General features: G+C 46.6%; 3 long non-coding RNA genes across 3 annotated transcripts; 2 read left to right on the forward strand and 1 right to left on the reverse strand.

Moving 5' to 3' along the window:
• Window positions 1-11,651: 11,651 nt before the first annotated feature.
• LOC143667509 (uncharacterized) lies at window positions 11,652-18,305 on the reverse strand. The gene is made up of 3 exons (XR_013168076.1): window positions 14,625-18,305; window positions 14,005-14,129; window positions 11,652-13,265 (listed from the first exon to the last, which is right to left on the reverse strand). It is a non-coding gene; the product is annotated as an uncharacterized LOC143667509 (long non-coding RNA).
• Window positions 18,016-18,988, forward strand: LOC143667506 (uncharacterized). Its single transcript, XR_013168071.1, has 2 exons — window positions 18,016-18,690; window positions 18,794-18,988. It is a non-coding gene; the product is annotated as an uncharacterized LOC143667506 (long non-coding RNA).
• Window positions 18,989-20,368: 1,380 nt separating this feature from the next.
• On the forward strand, window positions 20,369-22,381 carry LOC143667507 (uncharacterized). The gene is made up of 2 exons (XR_013168073.1): window positions 20,369-21,898; window positions 22,168-22,381. It is a non-coding gene; the product is annotated as an uncharacterized LOC143667507 (long non-coding RNA).
• Window positions 22,382-24,074: the final 1,693 nt, after the last annotated feature.

Raw genomic sequence — 24,074 nt, forward strand, 5'->3', positions numbered from 1 at the left:
CTCCAGCTCCCTGGCTAAAACCACTACTCTCCTTTCAGCACAAGCTCCAGGCCCTTCCTTGGTATTATTTTGTTGGGTCTTAAGAGTCCCATTTCCAGATGAGGAAACTGAGGCTCAGAGAGATAAAACCACCTGTCCAAGTCCCACCTGACCCCATGTTGGTGTTCTTTTCCTCCCTCTGCAGGGTCCTTTGCTCCAAAACTGGGTTTGGGGCTGTGAGGCCTGGGGAGAGTGAGCCAGTGGTTAACTGCCCCTCTACCTTTCTCTCCAGCCAGGGTGGCAGGGCAGGGATGGCAGTTGCTCAGCCCCATCCTGGCAGGTCAGGGAATCTCATTTGAGTTTCAGGCCCAGCCTCCACAGCCTGTGGGTCTTAGAGAAACTGGGCTGCAGGGCAAAACAAGGCCAGGGCTTCCTTTGCACCAGGACCCCCAGAGGTAATGAAAAGAACCTCAGAGCTGAGTTTCCCCATCTGTCCTTCACCTTGGACATGCCAGTTCATCTTCCTCACGTAAAATGGGAGCTGACCTAAGGGGCTTCGGGGATAAGAGGGCCAGCTCCACTACTTCCTGGCTGTGGGTCCTTGGGCCGGTCTCAACACCGGGCTGGTCTCAGTTTCCTCACCTTTAAACTGGGTGATGGCACCGATCCTGGAGGTTTCTCATGGACAGGACGGGTGGTGGGTGTCCAGGCCGGTCCCCTTCCTTGTGACATATGTCTGCGATGTTTGTGAGGTCTGTGACTGGGCCTGCAGATCTGTGTTTAACAGGTGATTCCGACCCTCAACAGTTTGAGACCACAGGGTCTGGGGACATGACAGTTATCAAAGCAGACTTTTCTCTTATTTCATTAGCCTTCCCCCGCCACCCTCACCTACAAATCACAAAACAACCCACGTGTGCCGAGACCCGCCCCCACCCGGGACAAAAGTAAATGCTTTACAGTGATCATGCCCACCTCCCTTTCTCCAATCTGACCTTCTGAGAAAAGCAAAATTAATAATTTGGTGTATCTTCTTTCATACTTTTCTCTATTCTCAGACAAACATACTTGGACAGAATTTGGGTTTCCGTCTTCTGGTTTTACTCTTTATCTTAATTTCCAAACAGGAGCTCGTTCCATTCATGCTCTCCTGTTCCTTTGTCAGGCAAGCCCCCACATCGAGGCACAAGCATAGGCTGTCATGTCTCACCCCTAATACTGGGAAACTTGAAATCTTCTTGCAACTGGGGAACCCGACACCTCTCAGGCTTGGAGGGAGTCTGGGCAGTGGGGCTGCAGCGAGCAGACCTCGGCAGATGCCGTCCAGGCTGCTGGCTCCAGTGCTGTGTCGCGACCGCGTGGCGCTCCGCATGGTTCCCTAGCCCTCCCCAGGGAGGACACGTGCCCGGGGTTGGCTGGGCGTCTGCCCCCCACCTCACGTGCCCACTGCCCCGTGTCCTGGCGGGTGGCGGCTTCAGGTTCCACTGCCCCACCCCAATCCACCCTCCCTTGTAGTGGCAAACAGCTGCACCGCCAGACCGCAGACCGGGCAGGGAAAGTGAAAATGAAGCCCAGCTGGCGACTTGAGTTTCCCTTTCCCGGCAAGCAAGCGCCTTATCGTATGGGGGCGGGGAAGGGAGGGGGGTGGGGGACAGGGCTGTTTTTATTTTAGCAAGGAATAACATTTGCATAATAAAGTGTAAGAACTCTACCAACCTCAAGAGCCCAGCTTGATGGCTGTTTTTATGAATCTGATCAACACTTAGATCAAGATGAAGGCCGTCCTCAACTTCCCAGAAAGTTCCCTCGAGCCCTCTCCCCATCAACAGCTGTCCCACCCCTCCCCACCCCTCCCCACCCCTCCCCACCCTCCAGCAAAGATAACAAACGCTCTAACTTTTATCAGTATCAATTAGATTTGCCTGTTCTTTGACATCCCACAAATGCAACCGGTCATACCTTTCTTGTCTGGTGTCTAGCAAAAGTTCACTCCTTTCGATTGCTGGGCAATGTCCCATTGCATGGCTGCACCTCAATTTGTCTACTCATTCTCCTTTATGGGTATAGGTTATATGGCGTCAATGGATATTTGGGCTGTTTCCAGTTTGGTGCAATTAGGGACAAAGCACTTGTGTGCAAATCTTTGCATGGACGTTTGCTTTCGGTTCTTTTGGATAAATATCTAGGAGTAGGATTGCGGGGTCATAAGGTTTAGGGTAAGAGGAGTAAGAATAATTTATAGGAAACTGCCAAATAGGTTTCTCCCCTGGTGGTAAGACCTCGGAGGCACGGGCACCACGGGCTTGGGAAGACCCCACTCCACATCAGAGCAAACCTAAACAAATACACCTCTGAGCCACAGTAACCATGCACTGTTTTTGGTGTAAAAATAATTTTTTGAGAGACTTTTCCTCGTTTTGCTTTTAAATTTTTTGGCCCCGAGTGACTCATTTGTTGTGCAGATCTGCTGGAGTTTCTCAGTAATCACGTTTAGGCAGAGTGACAATCAAACCTACAAACTGTGTTAAATTTGGAGTGAGGGGTGCAAGAATAATATACTTAGCACCTAATGGATATCCTTCCCCACCTCATTGGCCTCATGAACTCCTATTTACCCCTCACAACCGCACTCAAGAGCCCACACCTCCATAAACCCCTTCTAAGTGACAGCAGCAAAGCCTGAGGTGTGACCCTGATGTCACAACCCCTTTAAGAAGAGCCCAGGGGCACTCAGTACATTCGAGAAGCCTGTATCCTGAGCACAGAGGTCTGTCTCATGCCTCCCAGGTCAAACTGGTCACTTATTATGTTTTTTGACCTGACTTGTCCAGAATTCTTTGAGGTCAGGTGCCCTTACCCAGAACAGCAGGGCCAGATGGCAGAGGAACTAAGGCTGCCCTGAATATGTATGCAAAATATTGTGAGCATGGGTGCAAAGGCTGTGGTTTTCTTCAGAATCTCAGGCAGGGTGTCTCTGACCCCCAAAGAGTTGAGGGGAAAAATCTTCGATTTCCCTGGGAGGGGTGTCCCCTGGGAGAGGGTGTCAGTGCATTGTAAACCACATGGGTTATGGAGAACAAGGGAGCAGACAGAGAGTGTTCATTTACTCATTCACTCATTCATTCATTTGATGCATCTTTGGCAGGATGGGCCCTCAGCTGGGCCCTGGGGATGTGGCCGGGAACTAGTTAGATGAATCCAGGGAGAAACTGAAAGCATATGAACAGATCACTTCAGCCCTTCATCAGAGTGATGAAGAATAAACGGGCAGGGGGAGGGGTTATAAAGCGTAGAGGAAGGAGGAACATTTGGTAGGCCAGTGAAGACCTCACTGAAGAGCCAAAGCTGCATGATGAGCAGCAGGCAGCCATGCCAGGCTATGGGGAGAGAGTGTTCCCGGGACAGGGAGCAGCCAGTACAAAGGCTCTGAAGCTGGGGCACCTTGGCCTGCTGGAAGACTAGCAGCACAGCCCTTGGAATCCCAGGTTTCTGCAGCATGCAGACTGAGGAGGGCATGCAGGGAGTGTGCAAGGAAGTGGGATGGGGATGGTTTCACCAGCCCTGGGGGACCATGGGACTTGGGGTGGGGGAATCCCAGGCTCTCAGCTTTCCGGAAGCTACAGTCTGGTACCTACAAGTACAACCGAAAATGCCAGGGGATGCCCCCACCCAGCCCAAAGAAAAGGTCCTTAGGTTGCAGGGACAGATGACTTGTCCAAGGTTCCTTGGCAACACCTACCATGTGTCTCATCGCACCCCAGCCCACTGGTCCTCTCGCGTTCTCTGACTTCTCCATACTCTTCCCCTCCCTCAGCCTTTGGCCCTGCTGGTCTAGTGCCCAGAATGCCTTTCCCCATTCTCCACCCACCCAATCCCTTCCCTGACTGGGGATGTCAGTTTTAATGTCATGAATCAGAGGCTTCCTAGGCCGGCTCCCCAACCTAAACTACGTGTTACCTACATTCTCCCTCTTATGACCTTGGCCTTTTTTCCCTTGGTGGCATTTAACACGATTGGCAATTAATTTTATGTGCTGATTTGAGATGGTTTCCTATGTGCTTCCTCTTATGATCAGGAGCCCCCAGGGTGGGTGGGGGAGGTGCCGGGCTCACTGCCTGCCGCCTCCCACCCCTACCCCAGGACAGGCGCCAGGCTGGGCCCACAGCAGGCCTACAATTAACACTTGCTGAGCATGCAAAGACCTGGCTTCTAAGTTCAGGCTTCTCAGAAACCCCGCGCCCACCCCTGCCTCCTCCACACAGGGACCTGGTCATCCTTCCTGCCCAGGTGTCCAAGATGAAAAGTCCAGGCTACCCCACCCCCAACCCCAGACCAAGCCCTCTGATTATGGCACTGGGTACTGGGAGTGACCAGCGTTGACAAAACACTTGCCCTGCTTAGCAGGAGCTGGCCTGGCTGGAGGAGAGAGGGGCCGCCAGTCCTGAGGGGCGCACAGAGGTCGGGAGAGACCTGGGTCCCCATGGACCCTTCTTCCTTCCCCTCCCCTGAACACATCTATACTCATGAGCCTTTTTCCAGGTTCACTTATTGCGATTAATATTAATGTAAAAAGGAACTAAAAGCCCTGTAGAATCCCATACTGGATCCTGAAACAGGTAAAGGATGTTAGTGAAAAAACTTTTGATACCTGAAAGCAGTGTGTAGAACAGTTAATAATGTTTGGAGATGGTTCTTGTGGTTTTGGAAAATAAACCATGGTAACATAAGATGCTCTCAAGGCAGCAGACTGGATGAAGGATATGTGGGAGTTCTCTGTACCAACTTCACAACCTCTTTGTAAATCTAAAATCATACCCCCCAAAAGCACCAATTTTAAAATGTAAATTAAGGGGAAAAGAGGAATATAGGCCACCCATCAGATTTTTATGAAATGTCTGAGTTTCCTAGGGCTGCCGTAACAAATTGTTACAAACTGCATGGCTTAAAACACCAGAAATGTATTTTTTCACAGTTCTGGAGGTGAGAAGTCTGAAAGGTGGCAGGAAATACTACAGAGCAGTGCAGATGGACGCTCAGCCTCTGCCCATCCCGTGTGTCCCCATGGATGGACTCACATGTAATGCCCAGCAAACAAAGCAAGTGGTGACACATTCAGTATGACTTCAGTCAGACAATGTTTTCAACCCAAACAGTGTTCCAAGTTATTTGGAAACATGTATGGAGATGGGTGGACGGACAGACAAATAAATAGATGGGTCCGGGAATAATAAACATTGGGGGAGAGAAGAAGGAAAGGGAATGCAAAGGAGAGAAAGGAAACGGGCTTCAAATCTATCTACACTGTTGTTTTTTTCAGTCAAGGGCTGTGGATAAGAATGCTGTTAACAACTATAGTATGCATGCCTGAAAAGCTCTGCTAAAATGATTTTAATGAATATATGCTCTTTTTAAAAATGATATATGAGACACACATAGAAAGTTAAAAGTGAGAGTCCCTCATCTCAACTCCATACCCATTGTGAATATTTGGTGAGTATACTTGCAGAATTGGGTCTATGTATTCATTAAAAAATAAGATAATGGGGGAACAAATGTTAAAATAAATTTAGTAGATTGAAATGCTAGTGATCAATGAAAGGGAGTGATAAGGGGTATAGAAAAAAAATAGGGTAACAAAGGCTAAAATATATTGGGTAAATGGAAATACTAGCAATCAATGAGAGGGAGGGGTAAGGGGTTTGGTATGTATGAGTTTTTTCTTTTTATTTCTTTTTCTGAATTGATGTAAATGTTCTAAGAAATGATCATAGTGATGAATATACAACTATGTGATGATATTGTGAGTTATTGATTATATACCAAGAATGGAATGATCATATGGTAAGAATGTTCATGTTTGTATGTGGTTATGTTTTAAAAAAATAATGAATGTGAGATTCTGGAAAAGACAGAACTCTAGAAACTGTAAAAATCTCGTGGTGGCCAGGGGCTTGGGGAGGGGGAGGGTGAACAGGTGAGGGTGAGGGTGAAATTGCACAGGGAATTTTCAGGGCAATGAAACTATTCTCTGTGGTACTGTAATAGGGGGTATATGACTTTACGCTTTTGCCAAAGCCTACAGAACCGTGTAACACAGAGAGGGAGCCCTCAGTAAACTATGTACTTTAAAGTTCATCCCATCATCATCTGCCTGGCCATTCATCCTTCAACCACCCACCAAGCATCCATCCACCACCCACCATCCACCATCCACCATCCGCCATCTGCCCATAATACCTAACTAATAATATAGCAATATTGGCTTATCAATTGTGACAAATGTACAACACTAATGCAAGAGATGAAACTGGCTGGGGGAGAGAGAGGGTTTACAGGAACTCAGTGTACCCTCTGCTTTATGTATACCTAAAACTCCTCTAAAAAATAAAATCTATTTGTTGGTTTGCCCAGAGTGGTGCCCCGATGAATCCCAGAGTGATTTGGTCAGTGAGTGGAAAAGTATTTGCAAAGTCCCCTTCGGGGAATGGTGAGAATGGGGAGAAATTCAACTTTCCCAAGTTGAATTCTTGATATTCTTACAAGCAGTGTGGACAACCAAAGCTATAGGCAGAGCCCCCAGTCTTGGGGTTTGTTCATATGAAACTTAACCCTGCAAAAGATAGGTCAAGTCTACTTAAAATTTAGGCCTAAGAGTCACCCCCAAGAGAACCTCTTTTGTTGCTCAGATGTGGCCTCTCTTTCCAGCCAACATGACAAGCAATCTCACCACCCTCCCCTGTCTACGTGGGACATGACTCCCAGGGGTGTGGACCTTCCTGGCAATGTGGGACAGAAATCCTAGAATGAGCTGAGACTCAGCATCAAGGGATTGAGAAAAACCCTAGAATGAACTGAAATTCAACATCAAGGGATTGAGAAAACCTTGACCAAAAGGGGGAAGAGTGAAATGAGAAAAAGTGTCAATGGCTGAGAGATTCCAAACAGAGTCGAGAGGTTATCCTGGAGGTTATTCTTATGCACTGAGTAGATATCACCTTGTTATTCAAAATGTAAGGGAGAGGCTGGAGGGAACTGCCTGAAAATGCAGAGCTGTGCTCCAGTAGCCATGTTTCTTAAGGATGATTGAATGATGATGTGGCTTTCGCAGTGTGACTATGTGATTGTGAAAACCTTGTGTCTGATGCTCCTTTTATCTACCTTGTTAACAAATAAGTGGAACATATGGAATAAAAATAAATAATAGGGGGAACAAATGCTAAAATAAATTTAGTTTGAAATGGTAGTGATTGGTGAAAGTGAGGGGTAAGGGGTATGGTAGGTATAATTTTTTTTTCTGTTTTAGTTTTATTTCTTTTTCTATTGTCTTTTTATTTCTTTTTCTGAATGGATGCAAATGTTCTAAGAAATGATGAATATGCAACTAAGTAATGATATTGTGAATTACTGATTATCTATGTTAATATTATATTTCGTTTGTTAAATTTTTTTAATTAATAAATACATTTAAAAAAATCTATTCATTTAAACAAACAAATCTAAAAAAAAAAAGAATGTTATTGAATGAATGTTTTATCTTAATGTTTTAAAATATAAACAGCAGCTCCCTATGGCCCCTCATGGCCCCCCTCCATCTTGCTCCTATTCCGACACCTGTAGCATTCCAATGTCTCTGCCATCACTGACTGGCCAGTCCCTGCTGGAGACCCCAGGGTTACTTCTGACATGGCAGCTATTGCCAGCAGGGCTACAATGACATTGTCTTGTGTGTGATGTCTGCTCCTCTGTGAGAGGTCACTGTTATAGTTTGCTAGCTGCCAGAATGCAATATGCCAGAAACGGAGTAGCTTTTAAAAAGGGGAATTTAATAAGACCCAAATTTACAGTTCTAAGGCCATGAAAATATCCCAATTAAAGCAAATTGATAAAATGTCCAAATTAAGGTACCCAAGAGAAGTGCTTACCTTTACTCAAGAAAGGCCAATGAAGTTCAGGGTTTCTCTCAACTGGAAAGGCACATGGTGAACATGGTGACATCTGCCAGCTTTCTCTCCAGGCTTCTTGTTTCATGGAGCTCCCCGGGCAATGTTTTCCTTCTTCATCTCCAAAGGTCACTGGCTGCATGGGCTCTCGTGGTTCTTGTTGCTCTCTCATTGATCTCTCATGGCTCTCATGGATCTCGTCATTTGAAGCTTTCTCCAAAATGCTTCCTCTTTTAAAGGATCCTGGTAACTTATCAAGGCCCACTTGCAACGGATGGAGTCACATCTCCCTCTAATACCTACAATTGGGTGAGTCACATCTCCATGGAGAGAACCTAATCAAGTCTCCAACCTAAAGTACTAAATAGGATCAGGATTCAAACATGGCTTTTCTAGGGTACATAGTCCTTTCAAACTGGCACAGTCATCTAGAGCTGCACTGTCAGAAGGGCCACGTGCCACATGTGGCTATTGAGCTCTCAGGGGCAAGTCCCAGCTGAGGTGTGCTGTTGGTACAAAAGATACACCTGATCTCGAAGGCATAGGACAAAGGGAAGGATGTAAGATAACTTGTTAATTACTCCTACAGCAAGGAAGTGTTGAAATGATAACATTTTGGACATACTGGATATGACGTTAGGCTCATGTGTCAACTTGGCCAGGTAATGGCACCCAGTTTTCTGGTCAAGCAAGCACAGGCCTATTACTGTGAGGACACTTCATGGATTTAAATCATCAGTAAGTTGACTGCATCAATGGCTGGTTCCACCTACAATCAACTGGGGAAAGTGTCTTCAGTAACCAGAGATGTTTCGTCCAATTAGCAGTCAGAAGAGAGAATCTTTATCTTTATTTCAGCCAGCCAGCTTCTCCTGGGGAATTCATCAAAAACCTTTATTGGAGTTGCCAGCTTGCAGCTTGCCCTATGGAACTTGGACTCATGCATCTCCACAGTTGCGTGAGACAATTTTATAAACTCTTGTAATATTTATAGATATCTCCTGTCAGTTTTGTTTCCCTAGAGAATCCTAATATATAGGGTTAAATAAAACATTCGAATTAATTTCACATGTTTCTTTTACTTTTTTAAAAGGTGAACACTTAGAAAATTTTAAATTACTCAGAGCCCACATAGGCTGCCATTTATTTCTATTGGATGGCCCTAATCTAGAGGACTGATTTGCACATGTGGAAATACCTAGTTCAATACTGCCCATGAGATATATGGTTAAGAAAACAAAAGTAAGATGCAGAAGGATGGTATGATCCCATTTATTGATTTATTTTTTTAATTTAAAAGACCACCAAACTCTACATTTGTGTGTGTGCGCATACACGTGTGTGTGTGTGTGTGTAAATGCACCAGCCAAGGTCTGGAAGGATCCACCAAATTATTCAAGTGGCTCCCCAGGGGGAGGGGCTGGTAAAGGGGGACCACCACCTGTTCTGAATTGATTCTTTTCAATAAGGATGTCCTTAAGTATTAATGAACAAAAAAATAGACTTAGAAAGATATGCATTCAAAATTACCTGCCAATTTCAGATAATGGCTGTCAAAGTAGAACCAGAGCAGGTACCCAACTGGCATAGCAATCCTGACCAGGGGGAAAGGAGGCAGCATGGGGTGGTGGCAGGAACCGTGGGAAGACTTCACCTGAATTTGAATCCTGGCGCTGAGGCCTTGGCAACTTGCTAAACCTCTGAGCCTCAATTTCCTTCTCTATAAAACAGGATTATAAACCTTCCTGGTTGCAGAGGGCTGCAACGGACCAGTTAGTGTGCTCTGGAAAGCTCAATGGAAGACTGGCAGTGGGCACTGGCAGGCTTGATCCACTGACTTCACTGGGAAATGGAAGCAACCAGAAGAGAACTTCCACAGTGCCCTGTCCACGTTTGCCCTTCTCCAGCGTCTGTCCCACGTGCTCTGCCTTCCTGCCCTGGGCTCCTGTCTAAAGCCAGGAGCAGACATCCCCTCTGTCTGCTCAGCAACATAGCTCTAATGGCTCTCCTCTGCCTCTCTCCTGTTTTTCATTCCTATTATTCCATCAATCCAAGCATACGATCAGGCTTTATTCTCCCATTTAAAACCAAAACAAAACCTTTTCCCGGCACCACTACTCTGCCAGCACATTCCCACTTTTCTGCTCCCTTTTGTAGCAAAAGTCTTTGAAAGGGGTATAGATATTGGCTGTCTCTAAGTCCTCTCCTTCTGTCCTAAGACCCATTCTGATCAGGCTCTCCTCAGTCCCCTCTTCCTCACAAACTGTGCCCCTAAAAGACACCAGTGACCACCGTGTTAAATCCATGCTAAATCCACGGGAGAACTGGAGTTCAGGCTGATGTGGCTAACCCCATCGCTCCTTCCTCCCTCCCACCCCTCTTTTTCCATGTGGCTTCCTGGTCCCTCCTCCTTCCTTCTCTGGCTGCATTTCCTCATCCCCAACTTCTTAGGGTTGGGGTCCCCCAGGCTTAGTCTTTAGTACTCTTTTCATCTCCATCTGGTGGTGCTCATGGTAAGCTGGACAATGGTGCTGAAAGATGTCCACGCCCTAATCCCTGGAAACTCTATGTTACCTTATGTGGTAAGAGTGCCTCTGCACATGTGATGAAGTTAAGGTTCTTGAGATGGGGAGATGAGCCTAGAGTATCTGGGTAAGCCCAGGGTAATGACAAGGGCCTTAACAGATACAAAAGGGACATGGGAAGGTCAGAGGAAGAGAGATTCAAAGATGATGCACTGCTGGCTTTGAGGATGGAGGAAGGAGCCATAAGCCAAGGAATGTTGGTGGCCTCTAGAAGCCAGGAAAGGCCAGAAAACAGATTCTTCCCTTCAGAAAGGAACACGGCCCTGCCAATGCCTTGACTTTAGCCCAACGAGACCCATTTCAGACTTCTGAGCCCCAGAACTTTAAGATAATAAATGTAATGTTGTTTCAAGCTACAAAGCGTATGGTCATTTGTTACACAGCCAGAGGAACCTAACACAGTGCTCTCATTCAGACTTGTGATTTTAAAAACTGACAATGCCCAACTGTATCCTCTCCATATCTGTCCCCAAATGTCAGATTCAGACATCTAACTGCTTACTCAACACCTCTGCTTGGATGTCTGAACTCTGGACCTTCTTCTGCAAACCTGTTCCCCCACTGCAGTTTGTGGTTACTCCATCCTTCCCAGTGCTTGAGCCAAAAGCTTCAGCATTATCCCTGACTCCTCTACTCCCTCATCTATTCTGCCAGAAGATTTTATTGGCTCTAGCTTGGAAACAGAGCCAGGATCTGACTGCTCCTTGACACTCCCACCACCACCACCCCAGCTGAGCCACCACCTTCTCACCTGCGTGACAACCACTGCCTCCTAACTGGGCTCCTTGCCTCCACCTCTGCCCTTTGCATTCTTCTCAATACAGCAGCAGAGGGGTCCTCAAGTCATATAATTCATTCCCGGTTCAGAGAACAAGCCAGCTCCTTAGACTGTACGAGAAAACCACCTAAAATGTGCTGCCCACCCCGCCTTTATGACCTTGTCTCTTACTAACCTCTCAACTCTCTCTGCTCCAGCTGTGTTGGCTTCCTTACTGTTCCCTGAATACAGCAGTTGCCAAGCTTCCTCCCCACTCCCCACTACCACCAAGCAGAGGCTTTGCATGGGCTATTCCCTCTTCCTGGAACACTGTTCCCCCAATACTGCATGACTAAGTCCCTTGCTGCCTTCAAGCCTTTGCTCAAACATCACCTTCTTGACAAGACCTGCCCTGGTTACCCTGAACTGCCATTCGCCCTAGTTATCCTCCAAATACCCAGGTTTCTTCCTCACCTTGTTCTTCTCTTTCAGTTTTTCTTTTAACATATTATGTGATTTACTTATTTATCATGCTTATTACATTGTTTGTCTCCTGCACTACAACATAAGCTCCACGAGGGCAAGGATTTTTGTGGTTACTGTGCCCACAACCATGCCCAGCACAGGGGTTTTTGAGAAATATTAACTGAATAAATGAGTGAATAAAAAGGTATCAGGGGCAAGGGATAAAAATTATGAAACCATCACACATGTATACTGGAGCTGAATAATTAAATACATGGATGGCAGATAGTTGGAGTCAGGATTCTCACTGCTGGGGTGGGAGGTTCCAGATAAGCAAGGGGAGGGGGCTAGAACAAGCTACTGGTAACAGATGACAATGGGAGACAACAGGATGAATTTATGATTATCCTACTATAAATAGAGACAGTTACATATAGACATTTTTATAGATATATGTGCATTTATGGGGAAGCAAAAAAACATAAGTCCTTGCTCTGTCAGTTGAGAGGGCTGAGAGGTACCACCTCCTCAGGAAGAATGAGCACACACAGCTCCCAAAACTTGGTTTCTAACACCCTTCTCCAACAAAACAAGAGGAATTAGTGTTCCTTGGAAAAATGGCTGATTCTAGGACTGAGGCAGGAATACACAAGATGAGCCTGGAGCACCTTGTCATGCAAGAAAGCAAGGAAATGCTCCCCGAATCTCACAGTGATACGGCAAGTAAAAGGGACTCAGGAGCTAACTAAAAGAGCTCCCAATGGCCAAAACTGGAAAATTTTGAGCAATAAAACTTAAAAGGCAATATCAGATTATAACCCACAGTATAAAATAAATATTCTGAAGTCCATACTGATAGAAATCAATGATTAAATAAGTAAATAAATGGGAGACAAGAGAGAAATCTCCTGTGCAGAAGAACTCCAAATAATTTATGTAGATATTCTGCTTTCAAGATGGTGGCACATAACTCCCTTCCCCTTAAGTGTGAGCTGTTTCTTAGTGACTCCCTTCCAAAGAGTACAGCTGGGAAAGGAGAGGAACAGTAACTCTACAGTGGAGGAACCTGACAAATCCCACCTCAGCCAGATGCTCTAGTTCACTAGCTGCCAGAATGCAATATAATAGAAACGGAATGGCTTTTAAAAAGGGGGATTTAATGAGTTGCTAGTTTACAGTTCTAAGGCCAAAAAAAATGTCCCAATTAAAACAAGTCTATAGAAATGTCCAATCAAAGGCATCCAGGGAAAGACACCTTGGTTCAAGAAGGTCAATGAAGTTCAGGGTTTCTCTCTCAAGTGAGAAGGCACATGGCGAACACAGTCACGGTTTCCCTCTCGGCTGGAAGGTCACATGGTGAGCACAGCATCATCTGCTAGCTTTCTCTCCTGGCTTCCTGTTTCATGAAGCTCCCCAGGAGGCGTTTCTCTTCTTCTTCTCCAAAGCGCTGGCTAATGGACTCAGCTTTGTGGTGCTGCAGCATTCTCTGCTCTCTCTGAATCTCCCATTCTCCAAAATATTTCCTTTTTTATAGGACTCCTGAATAAACCAATCAAGACCCACCCAAATGGGTGGAGACACATCTCCCCTAATCCAGCTTAACAACTACTCTTTTTTTTCTAATTTATTTATTAATTAAAAAAAATGAACAACAAAGGAACTAAAACATTAACATGTGATCCTTCCGTTCTACGTATATAATCAGTAATTTACAATATCATCACTTAGATGCATATTCATCAGTTCTTAGAACATTTGCATCAATTCAGAAAAAGAAATAAAAAGATAACAGGAAAAGAAATAAAACAAAAACAGAAAAAAAAAAAAGACTATACATACCATACCCCTTACCCCTTGCTTTCATTGATCACTAGCATTTCAAACTAAATTTATTTTAACATTTGTTCCCCCTATTATTTATTTTTATTCCATATGTTCTACTCATCTGTTAACAACCACTCTTGATTGGGTTACATCTCCAGAGAGATTAGATGTCTAATTACGTACAGTATTGAATAGGAATTATTCTGCCTTTATGAAAGGGGATTTTGACTAAAACATGGCTTTTTTAGGGTACATACATTCTTTCAAACCAGCACATCAGGTGATCAAGGTCAAGATCAACACTGCTAAGTCTAATCATTAAGATGTACCTTTGCTACGTGATGAAAATGGTTGTTTACCTGTGGGTCTTCCTCTACCAAAACCCATAACCCTCGGTATAATCATGAGAAGAAACATCAGACAAATGTCAATGGAGGAACATTCTACAAAATACCTGCCCAGCATGCCTCTAAATGGATATGGTCATGATAAAACAAGGAAAGTCTGAGAAACTATGGTGCCAAGAGGAGGTTAAGGAGACAAGTGGACCAAATGTCATGCGGCATCCTGGATGGGATCCTGGAATAGAAAAAGGACGTTAGTGGGAAAACTGATGAAAGTGAAATAAAACCTGAGTTAAAATCAACATGCCAATGTTTCTTAGTTGTGACAAATATACTCTGGTGACATAAAAAATATTAACAGTAGGGGAAGCTGGGTAAGGGGGTAACCAGGAATTCTCTGTACTACACATTTTTTTCTCAAAATAAAAAGGTTGTTAAATAAAAAAATAACCTCACAATTAAATGGGATCATGGTGTACAGGAAGGGCTCAGAGATGGCGATGGGTATTATTTCCCATTACTTTTTTTCTTATTATAGAAATAAGTCATTTTACATTCAGCAACATTTTGCCCTCATATTTTTAAAAAAGTTCAAACAATAATAAAGTGAAATCTGTAATACCACTCCCCACTATTAAGTCAGCATATTGCCTTTCGGACTTTTTCCCTATGCAAAAATGACCAGTTACTTTTAAGGTTTTTCACGCAAAAAAATGGGATAATGTCTTACATTTTATTAACTTCTGTCTTGTACTGATATATCACCCTACACTGTTCTGTGAGCTAGTCCACCACAAGGACACCACAAAGGTGCTACTGTTTCCCTAAAATGAACTTTAAGTTCTTTCTATTTCTGATTTCTAATTATTCTTCCACAAACAATGCTGCAAGGAAGAACTTCACTTGCATCCCTCACTGAACATGCGCAAGAGTTCTTGTGGGACAGATTCCTAGCTGTGGAACTATGGCTCTGTTAGAACACTGTCACCTCATGCCAAGAGGCCCTGTCATTACTCTGAGAATTAACAGCATCTCAATCAAGGCAGCTGTGGATGGCCACTGTGATGTCACAGCTGTGGGGGTGGGGTAGGACCTCACCTGTGATTGGCCAACCAGGACCTGAGGGGAGAGACAAAATGTCCTTTGGAGTCAAAACCCTTTGGGGGTGGCAGGAGCCTTGGGGATTAGCAGTGTATTTCGCAGCCTGGAGACATACCCAAGAGAACAGGGGCGGCAGACAGGGAGAGAGTGTGTGACATTTTAAAAATCATAATCTAATACCATGATTTTATATTCTATTTCACAAAGCATCCATTTCACATCTGTTTGCTCAACAAAGATTTGAGTTCCTTTTTATGTATGTTATTATTCTCAGTACCAGAATTGCTACAATGAACCAAGTACTTACATTCTACCTGGGGAAATAAAAAATAATAATAAACCATGTCTGGTATAAGTGCTATATCATTTTGGGTAACAGCCAGCTGCTGTAACAAACCAGTCCCTACACCACAGACAACTGCCCCCACTCAGAACTCCAAGGGCTTCTCCTTCCCAGGACTTATAACTTACTTCTGTGATGATGTGGTTCATTCTGTCTCCTCCACTAACCTGTAAGGCTAAGACTTGCTTGTTTTCCTCTATAGACACAGAGGTCATCTTTCGGTTCCAAGGTTTTTCCCACAGTTGATGTGGTTATCTGAAACATGCTGGAAGCTAAGCGTCCAAGAAGGCAAAGCTGTGACCAGCGTGGTCCCTGAATGACTGTGTGGAGCAGAACTACTCGCTTCCTGCCCTGGAATCCCACACGGGACAGATCTCTGCACAGCTGCTTCATCATTGTCAATCAGCTCTCGTCTCTAACATCACCTCAGAATGTCCTCTCACAACCTCCTAAAGAAACCCTCCTCCAGACATTCTGTCATGCCAATCCCTTCTATGCATATGGATAACAAACCTGAGACTATCTCATCTGTTTATCTATGCACTTAAATGCTGTCAGTCTCCACTAGAACATAAGCTCCTTGGAGGCAAGAGCCTCTCTTCTATTTTGCTCGTATTGTATTCTCAGGGCCAGTAGGAGCTCAATAAAAACCTGAATGAATGAATAATCCAGCCCATCATTCTCAATCCTTGTCTGCAAAATAGGGTGAAGATCGGCCCTTGTTATCTCATGGGGTTCCTCTGAAACCATGTGGGTATCTTTAAAAAGGATTGTTACAGGAGTAGGGGTAATACTTTTAAGTTGACCAAGATGTACATCAATGAGTGAACATTTATTGCTAACCTACCTGGTGCCTTCTTGACTTAATGTACTTTAGCCTCAAATTCATAGTTTTCCAACCCTGTTGTGGCTTGGAGGTGGGTAAGGGGATATGCTGAAAGTGTCTGGCTTCCCCCACTAAAAGAGGCAGGGAATGCTGGCCACCTACCCAATATCCACCACCCCTTCCATCTTCCTAAGGATCCCCAACTTTGTTCCAAGGATACCATGCTCTTGGAGTCCGGCAAATAAGCAGAGGGCAGAAGGCTTGGATAGGGTGTCTGCGAAAACTCTTTACCAGCCACTGGTTTCTTTAGCTTTTCTCTTCTTCTTCCTCCTTCCTGCTTGGATGATTTCCAGCTGGGCCGAGGCTAACCCTTAGGGTGTCTTTTTTTTTTTAACATGGGCAGGCACCAGAAATGAAACCCAGGTCTCTGGCATGGCAGGCGAGGACTCTGCCTGCTGAGCCACCATGGCCCATCCTAGGGTGCCTTTAAATTAGAAAGTGACCTCCACTATGGACAAATGAATTAGAAAAAAGACAGCTCCTGTGGGCAAAAGTATTCCTGTGAGGGACTGGCACATAGAACAGGGGCTGGATTTCAGTCCCCACTCACCCCCTTGGCTGGGAGCGTTGAGCAGTACACAAACTGCATAACCATCCTTGAAAGCTCTGATCTCCAGCAGCCACCCTGGACCACAAGGCATCCTGTTGGATGAAAGCCACTAGCCAAGGACGGCAGGGCTGTGGACAAATATGGAGCCAAGACCCCAGGCCTCAGTGGCCTTCTTCCCAACTTTTCTTTCTCCTCTTTGTCTTTAAATAAACTATTCTTAATAATTTATTTTGAAATAACTTCAAACAGACAGAAAAGTTGCAAGAGCAGAACAAAGAACTCCCCCTTCACCTAGATTGGCCAATCGTTATGACATTTCACCACATTTGCTCTACTACCCTTTCTCTCCCTGTTTTGGTTTGTTGAAGCTGCTGGAATGCAACACACCAAAAATGGATTGGGTTTTACAGTGGGGATTTATTAACTTACAACTTTATAATTCTAAGGCCTTGAAAATGTCCAAATTAAGGCATCAACACAATGAAATCTTCTCTGAAAAATTTGGTTACTGGCGAGCATGGGGTCCTGTCAGATATCAAGGCACTTGGCAAGTCTGTGGTCCTTCTCTTCCGGGTGTTATCGCTTCTAGCCTCTGGCTTCATGGCTTCCTCTTTCAGCTTCTGTCGGTGTATCCTTGTTGCACAGCTTCTCTGTGACTTTTATCCTCTTATAAAGGATGCCAGCGGAAGGATTAAGACCCACCTTAGGTCACATCTCAATTGAAATAACCTAATCAAAAGGTCCCACCTACAACAGATCTGTACCCACTGGAATGGATTGAAAGAACATGGCCTTTTCTGGGTACATAAGAGCTTCAAACTACCATACTCCCTTTCTCTATAGAAATGTACTCATTATTACTATTCTTTTTCTGAGCCACTTGAGAGCAGCTGGGAAACATGATGACCCATCAGCCCTACATATTCCAGGCAGTATATCCCCCCAGGCTGGGACACACTTGCCTGTAATTCTGTTGCCACCATCAAAATCACTTTTGGCCTTCTTCAGTGAAACCTGAACTCTATCCACAAGTCACTCAAACCTATATTGCTTGCCCATTTCAAAATTCATGGGAGATGTAGGAAAGGTTGTATAAAGCCCGCCTTGCCATGCCACCACCACACTCTGTCCACTGAGGCTCCCTTGGGTTCCTTATCCTGCCAAGTGCCTCCTTGCTCAGGGCCTGGGCATAGTTGTTCTTTCTCGCTTGAAGCTTTCCATCTACCCTCCCCCAGCTCAGACTTAGGAACTCACCTCTCCACCCCTTCCCCTAGGGGCTGTCCCCAAAGCCTCTCAAGAGGCCAAGTACCCCAATATATACTCTCCCTAGAACCTGAGGTTCCCCTTCCCAGCATTTTTCCCAATTGCAGTGGCCCCGTGTGATTATTTTGCCCAGGGTGTGCATATTTGGTGGCAACTTTATTAGGCAGGGATGTGTCTAGCTCATCACTGTACCCCAGGGCCTTGCCCCGCATCTGGCACATCATAGGTGTTCAGTAACATTTTGTTGACTGATCCCCTCATGGCCCTCAAGTCACCTTGTCTCCTTTTGGCTGGTGACATGGGAGGCTCCTAGCCCAGGTGCCTTCCCATGCCCTTATTTGGGCACAAGGCAGGACGGCCCTGGCTCTGGTCTGTGAGGCGTGGACCCCTGTGACCTCACAATGCCCAGGACCTGCCCCAGTTTCTATAAGAGGCCGAGGAGCTGGCCCCTGGCTCACAGCCCTCAAAATTCCACCTGCTCACAGGTTGGCTGGCTCAACCCAAGCGGTGCCCACTGCTCTGAGCATCCAGGCCCAGTCCATCCAGCACCATGGCCAGATACAGATGTTGCCGCACCTACAGCCAGACTAGATGCCGCCGCCGTAGACGAAGATGTCGCAGGCGGAGAAGACGCTGTTGCCCAAGGCGGAGAAGTGAGACCCCTGGGCCCATTTGGGGGTGGAGGGTGGGCTGGTAGGGCAGGGCTGGGGCTCGCCTTGGGCTGGGAATTTCTCTTAATACCTCCTTTCCTCCCAGGGTGCCGCCGCAGATACACTCTGAGATGTGTACGATACTAAACGCACAACACAGCCAAGTCCACCGCACTCCTGCCTGAGAACTTTTACCACGCTTCAAGACCCTCTTGCCACATCTTGAAAGTGCCAACATTCCAATGAAAAATAGGAGCCTGCTAATGAACAATGCCACCTGTCAATAAATGTTGAAAAATCATTTCATGCTTGTCTATTTGCCTTGAGAAAGGGAGCTCAGGAGAGTTGGCTTTGGGGATTAGGAGTGGGGGCAGGAAAAGGAGTGGTGAATTAGGAGTTGGGAGAGGGGTTGGAGTAAGGAACAGGTTGGGGTAAAATTAGGAGTGGGGAAGGGAGAGGGCTTGGAAGGGACCTAGGAGTGGTGGAGAGGGGGACCTTGGATTGGCGGAGGGAGAGGATTTTGGACTAGAAACAAAAGTGTGAATTCAGGGGGTACATGAGTATGACAGCTCACAATGGCTTCTGTTACAAACTCAACGCTGGCAAATCACAGCCAAAATCTGCCTCCCCATACCATGCCCTAAAGTCCTCACTCCTTGGAGGTTCCGGAACAGGGTCACTCGTGTCCCAATTCTGTGTTCAGTGCTGCTTTCTCGGCAGCTTAAAATGAGCCACATTGGGAGTTTTTTTTTTTTTTTTTTATAACATTTCAGTATTTAATGAGATAACCAGCCATTTAAGATCTATTTGAATTTTTAAGTGATATACCTTATTTTGTAAATTTTAACATATATGTAGAGAAGTTGGAGGTTTACAAAAATATCATGCAGAAAATAAGAGTTCCCATATACGCCCCTCCCTTAAGCAATTTTCCCTGTTTTTAACACTTTGCATTAGCCACACTGGGAGTTTTTACAACACAGAAATTAGCCAAGGTGACACATCAGCTGTCCCCCCAAAAAGAGAGCCATTTACCAGCTTATCACTACCCATCACACCTGGCCCCAAAGTGCCCCCAGAAGCTTGATTCCAGCCCTGAGCTGAAATCCCTGTTCAAGGGGTTCTTTGCTCTGGTTATGAGATCAGAAAACCAATTTGAAAGTTTTCATTTAATCCTCTTGCAGCAGCCCTAAGTCAGAGATTTCATCCCCCTCTGAGTACTGTGAGGTTGGCTCGCCAAGGTGGCTGCTGAGCTAGGCTTCCCCAGGGCATCCCCACTCAGACACAAAGGTTAACTGGCCCAGCCAGATTCCAGCCCACAAACTTCCCTAGCAAGCAGGCTTCCAAACTCAGTGAGACGTGGAGATGGCTCTGCAGACAGAAGCAGCAGTCTCTCCCCGGACACAAGAAACAGCTGTTGGTCTGTGTGGCATAGCCACAGCCTCAGAAAGCCTGACCCTCCAATCCCTTCACTCTCAAACCCTGGTCACAAGGCCCGAGAGCTCGAGAGCCAGCTCCTGGCGTGACAGGTCCACCCAATCCCTTCACAGCTGAGCTTCCCGTTCACGGAGCACAGATCCAGTGCTTCACCTCCTGTCCTCCAAACACCAACCTTACAAGGCGGGGACCAACCATCCCCACCCCCTACCTGCTACCCTGACTTTCAGGTGAGGACACTGACACTCACTGAGTCGGAGTTCAACTCCAGCACCAAGTGGGGTGCTGAGCCCACGTCCCTGTCTCCAGAATGATGTGAGGCTGGCTAAGCCCAGAGCCCCTGGGTTCTAGGGCTCCAGCCACAGGGATCAAGGGTTTGGAGATGAGGCCCTCTGTAGAAGGTTCCTACTGCTGCCGTAACAAAGAGCCACAAACCTCAGAGCTTAAAGCCATGTGCCTTTATTATCTTGCCATTCTGCAGATCAAAAGTCCAAAATGGATCTTGTGGGGCTAAAATCAAATTGTTGGCAGGGCCGTGTTCTTTCTGAAGGCTCTAGGGGAGAACCCATTTCCATGCCTTTTCTAGCAGTCTCCCACATGCGTTGGCATGGGGCCCCTTCTTTCATCTTAAAGCTGCGGCACGGCATCCTCCCACATCTGTCTTCCATCTTTTAAGGACTCCTATGATTATACTGGGCCACCTGGATCATCCTCGATGGCCTCACCTCCAGATCCTTGTGTCATGGGAGGTAACACATTCACAGTGCTGGGGATAGGGACATGGCCAAGTCTGGTGGGGGGTCGTGACTGTATCCCCCTATCCTCTCCACCCTCCATGAAAGGGAAGGTGGCTTCTCAGTTGCCAGGATTCTAATGCAATCAGCCAAGCATTAGCAGAGGCCCCGGACCCCGGCACAGCTCTGCCCTTTATCAGCAGGATGACCCTGGGCACATCACTTCACCTCGCCTGGCCTCTGCTCTGTAACAGCAGCACCCTCTGCATAGGGCTGTTGTGAGGAAACAAGTACATGTCTGGAGAGTGTAAGTGCCTGGCACACAGAACCACTAGATAACTGTGTGTTGTCACTGTCGTCGTCATCATCATCATCATCGTGTAAATTCCACTAAGTGGGTAGGAAGAAAGCCTGGGTGTGGAAAGTAAAAAACAGGTGCTCTTTCTTGTGACCCACATTTCACGGGCCAGGCAAGGGGAACACTTAGCTTTCCGGACCCCACCCCGAGGCCCAGCCTGTTGGCTATAGCCCCCTTGCCCAGTGATGCCCTACGCTGCCATCACAGAGGGGGCTGGATACAGGACTGTGACCCGGCTGGGCTGCCGGGTCACAGTGGGGGCTCCCTTTATAAAAAAGCCCCCCGACAGCCCCCCAGATCAGACCTACATTAATACCAAGAGCAGGAGGGCAGGCCTCAGCCCTCTTCCCCACCTCCAAGGCCAGCTGCAGCCTCTGCCTTCGAATCACTTGCTCCCCAAACAGAATGGTGCGTTCCCACATGAGGAGTCTGAGCGAACACCTGAGCCCCGGGTACAGGCAGCAGGGGCAGGGGCAGGGGCAGCAGCATGGAAGCGAAGCCCAGGAGCAAGAACAGGAGCTGAGCCCGGAGAATGGGCAGGTCTACGCAAGGAACCAGCAGAGCAACTACCGCCAGAGGCGCAGGCGCAGTTCCCAGCGGAGGCTGTGCGGGGTCCAAAGAAGGCGGCGCAGCTCCTCCCAAAGGAGCCGGAGACGGACCTGTAGGCGCAGGCATCGCAGAGGTTTGCCCCCCACAGCCCTCCCTCTCGAGCCCCACGTCCCCACAAAGGCTTGCCCTCAGCTCTGACACCCCCACCTCCCACTCCACTTCAGGCCCTCTGACTGCACTGTTTCCCAGGCAAGTGGAAGGCTGGGGAGGCTCAGAAAAACTGGGACCCCAAACCCACCTGACACCTCCGAAAGCTGTCTTTGGCCAAGCAAAAGGCTCCCCACCCCCAGCTCCACCCAGATTACCTAATGAACCTCTTAACCAGAATCTCTTTTCCAAAAGGTGGCAGAAGGACCTGGAGAAGGAGAAGATACAGAAGGCAAAGATAAGCCTTCACGGTCCATTCCAGGCTTGGAGTTAGTCATCTGCCAAAGAAACCATGAGGCCACAGCAAATCCCCCAAAACTCAGGCCTAAACCCTGAGTTACCAAGGAGCCCATAACATCTGAGTAAAATGAGCAAAAATCACCTGCCAAATAAAGCTTGATAAAAAACACACTGGCCTGCCAGGGTCTCCTTTGTGCAGAACCCTATCCGGCTCCAAGGGAGATGCTGGTAAAAGGTACCCAAACTCCCTGCCCAGAGACTGAGCCCTAATAGTCATGAAGATGTGTCAAAAACAGCCACAGTTAACTGCACTGAATTACATTTTTGAATTTAGTTACAAGGGGGAATTTTTAGGTATGTTACTAGAATAAAAATTTTAAGGCAACACCGTGAACCCTACTATAAATGGACTATTTTTTATAAATTTTAACAAATGTACCATTAATGCAGGTGTTAGAGTGACATATGGGAGCTCTGTATTTATGCATTATTTTTCTAAAAGTACAATTTCTCCAACAAAAATAAAAACTTAACCTTGTGACTATCTTTAAAGTGCCTGTGTGCTAAGCATGTTTTTTTTTTCTTGGCATGGGCAGGCTCTGGGAATCAAACCCGGGTCTCTGGCATGGCAGGCAAGAATTCTTCCACTGAGCCACTGAGCCACTGCCCCCAAGCATGGTTTTAAACACTGGAGCTAACAGCAGAGCCCTCAGAGTTGACACTTCAGTGGCTGAGGACAAAGTAGCAGAAGGGTGATCGCCTTGGCTGGGGTGACGTGGACAAAGAAGACAAAGGGTGAAGACCCTGTGGTGGGAAGCAGGTCCAGTGTGCTCCAGGAAGAGCAAGGGAGTTGGCAGGAGTGGAGAAAGCACAAAAGGAGGGAGAGCTGACTACAGAGGCCAGATTGTGTGAGGCCTTGTCAGCCACTGGGATTATTCTGAGACGGGTTCCTGGAGGCCAGATGTTCAAAGTCAAGGTGTTGGCAGGGCTACGCTCCCTCTGGAGGCTCTAGGGGAGAATCTGTTCCTTGCTTCTGGTGGTGGTTGCTCACACTTCCTTGGCTTGAGGCCACATCAGTCGGTCTCCATGGTCACACTGTCAAATCTCCCTTACACTCAAGGACACCTGTGATTACATTTAAAGCCCACCATCTGCAAAGTCTGTACCATACACAGTTCCGTCTACAGGTTCCAAGAATTAGGACATCTCAAGGGGACTACTGCCAGACTCCACTGGGGGTTTGGACAGAAAATTGACAAGGTCTGATCTACATGTAGGAACATGGACTCCCAATGCTCAGAAATGTCCAAATCCCCTTAAAACAATGATCCCCAACCCCTGTGACTACTCCCTATTCCCTACGTGTAGCTTTGCAAAGGGACAGTTTTATGATATCTTCAAAGAGAACTGTGACCCCAAAAAGGAGCCACTACTTTCAAAAGGGCATTTCAGAGAACCACACTTTCAGGAGTCTTAGTTATATAAAATACATATATGGGTCATTCCCTATGATGCTTACGGCAGGACCACCCAGATCAAGAAACCAGCCTTTCCCAAGCCCCCAAAAGGTTCTCGTGTGCCATCCAAAGGGAGCCTGTCTGACCTCCATTATCACAGAATTTAACGGCTCTCTTTGATGACTGGATATTTTGGGATGTGGGGAGGAATCCGTTTAGGACCATCCCATTTCCAGACATTTTGTCCCCAACTCTCATCCCAGCTAAAAGAGGACTTTTGCCCAGGCAAATGAGGCAAGATGGAGGGGGCAAATGGGCAGGGCAAGGTGACGTCAGAGCCACCCAGTGTTCTGCCTCCCTGCCCTGCCCTCCTTTGCTGGGAATGGCGGCTCAACAGCGCTACAC

This window comes from Tamandua tetradactyla, chromosome 23 (genome assembly GCF_023851605.1).
Source record: "Tamandua tetradactyla isolate mTamTet1 chromosome 23, mTamTet1.pri, whole genome shotgun sequence".
Classification (NCBI taxonomy): domain Eukaryota; kingdom Metazoa; phylum Chordata; class Mammalia; order Pilosa; family Myrmecophagidae; genus Tamandua; species Tamandua tetradactyla.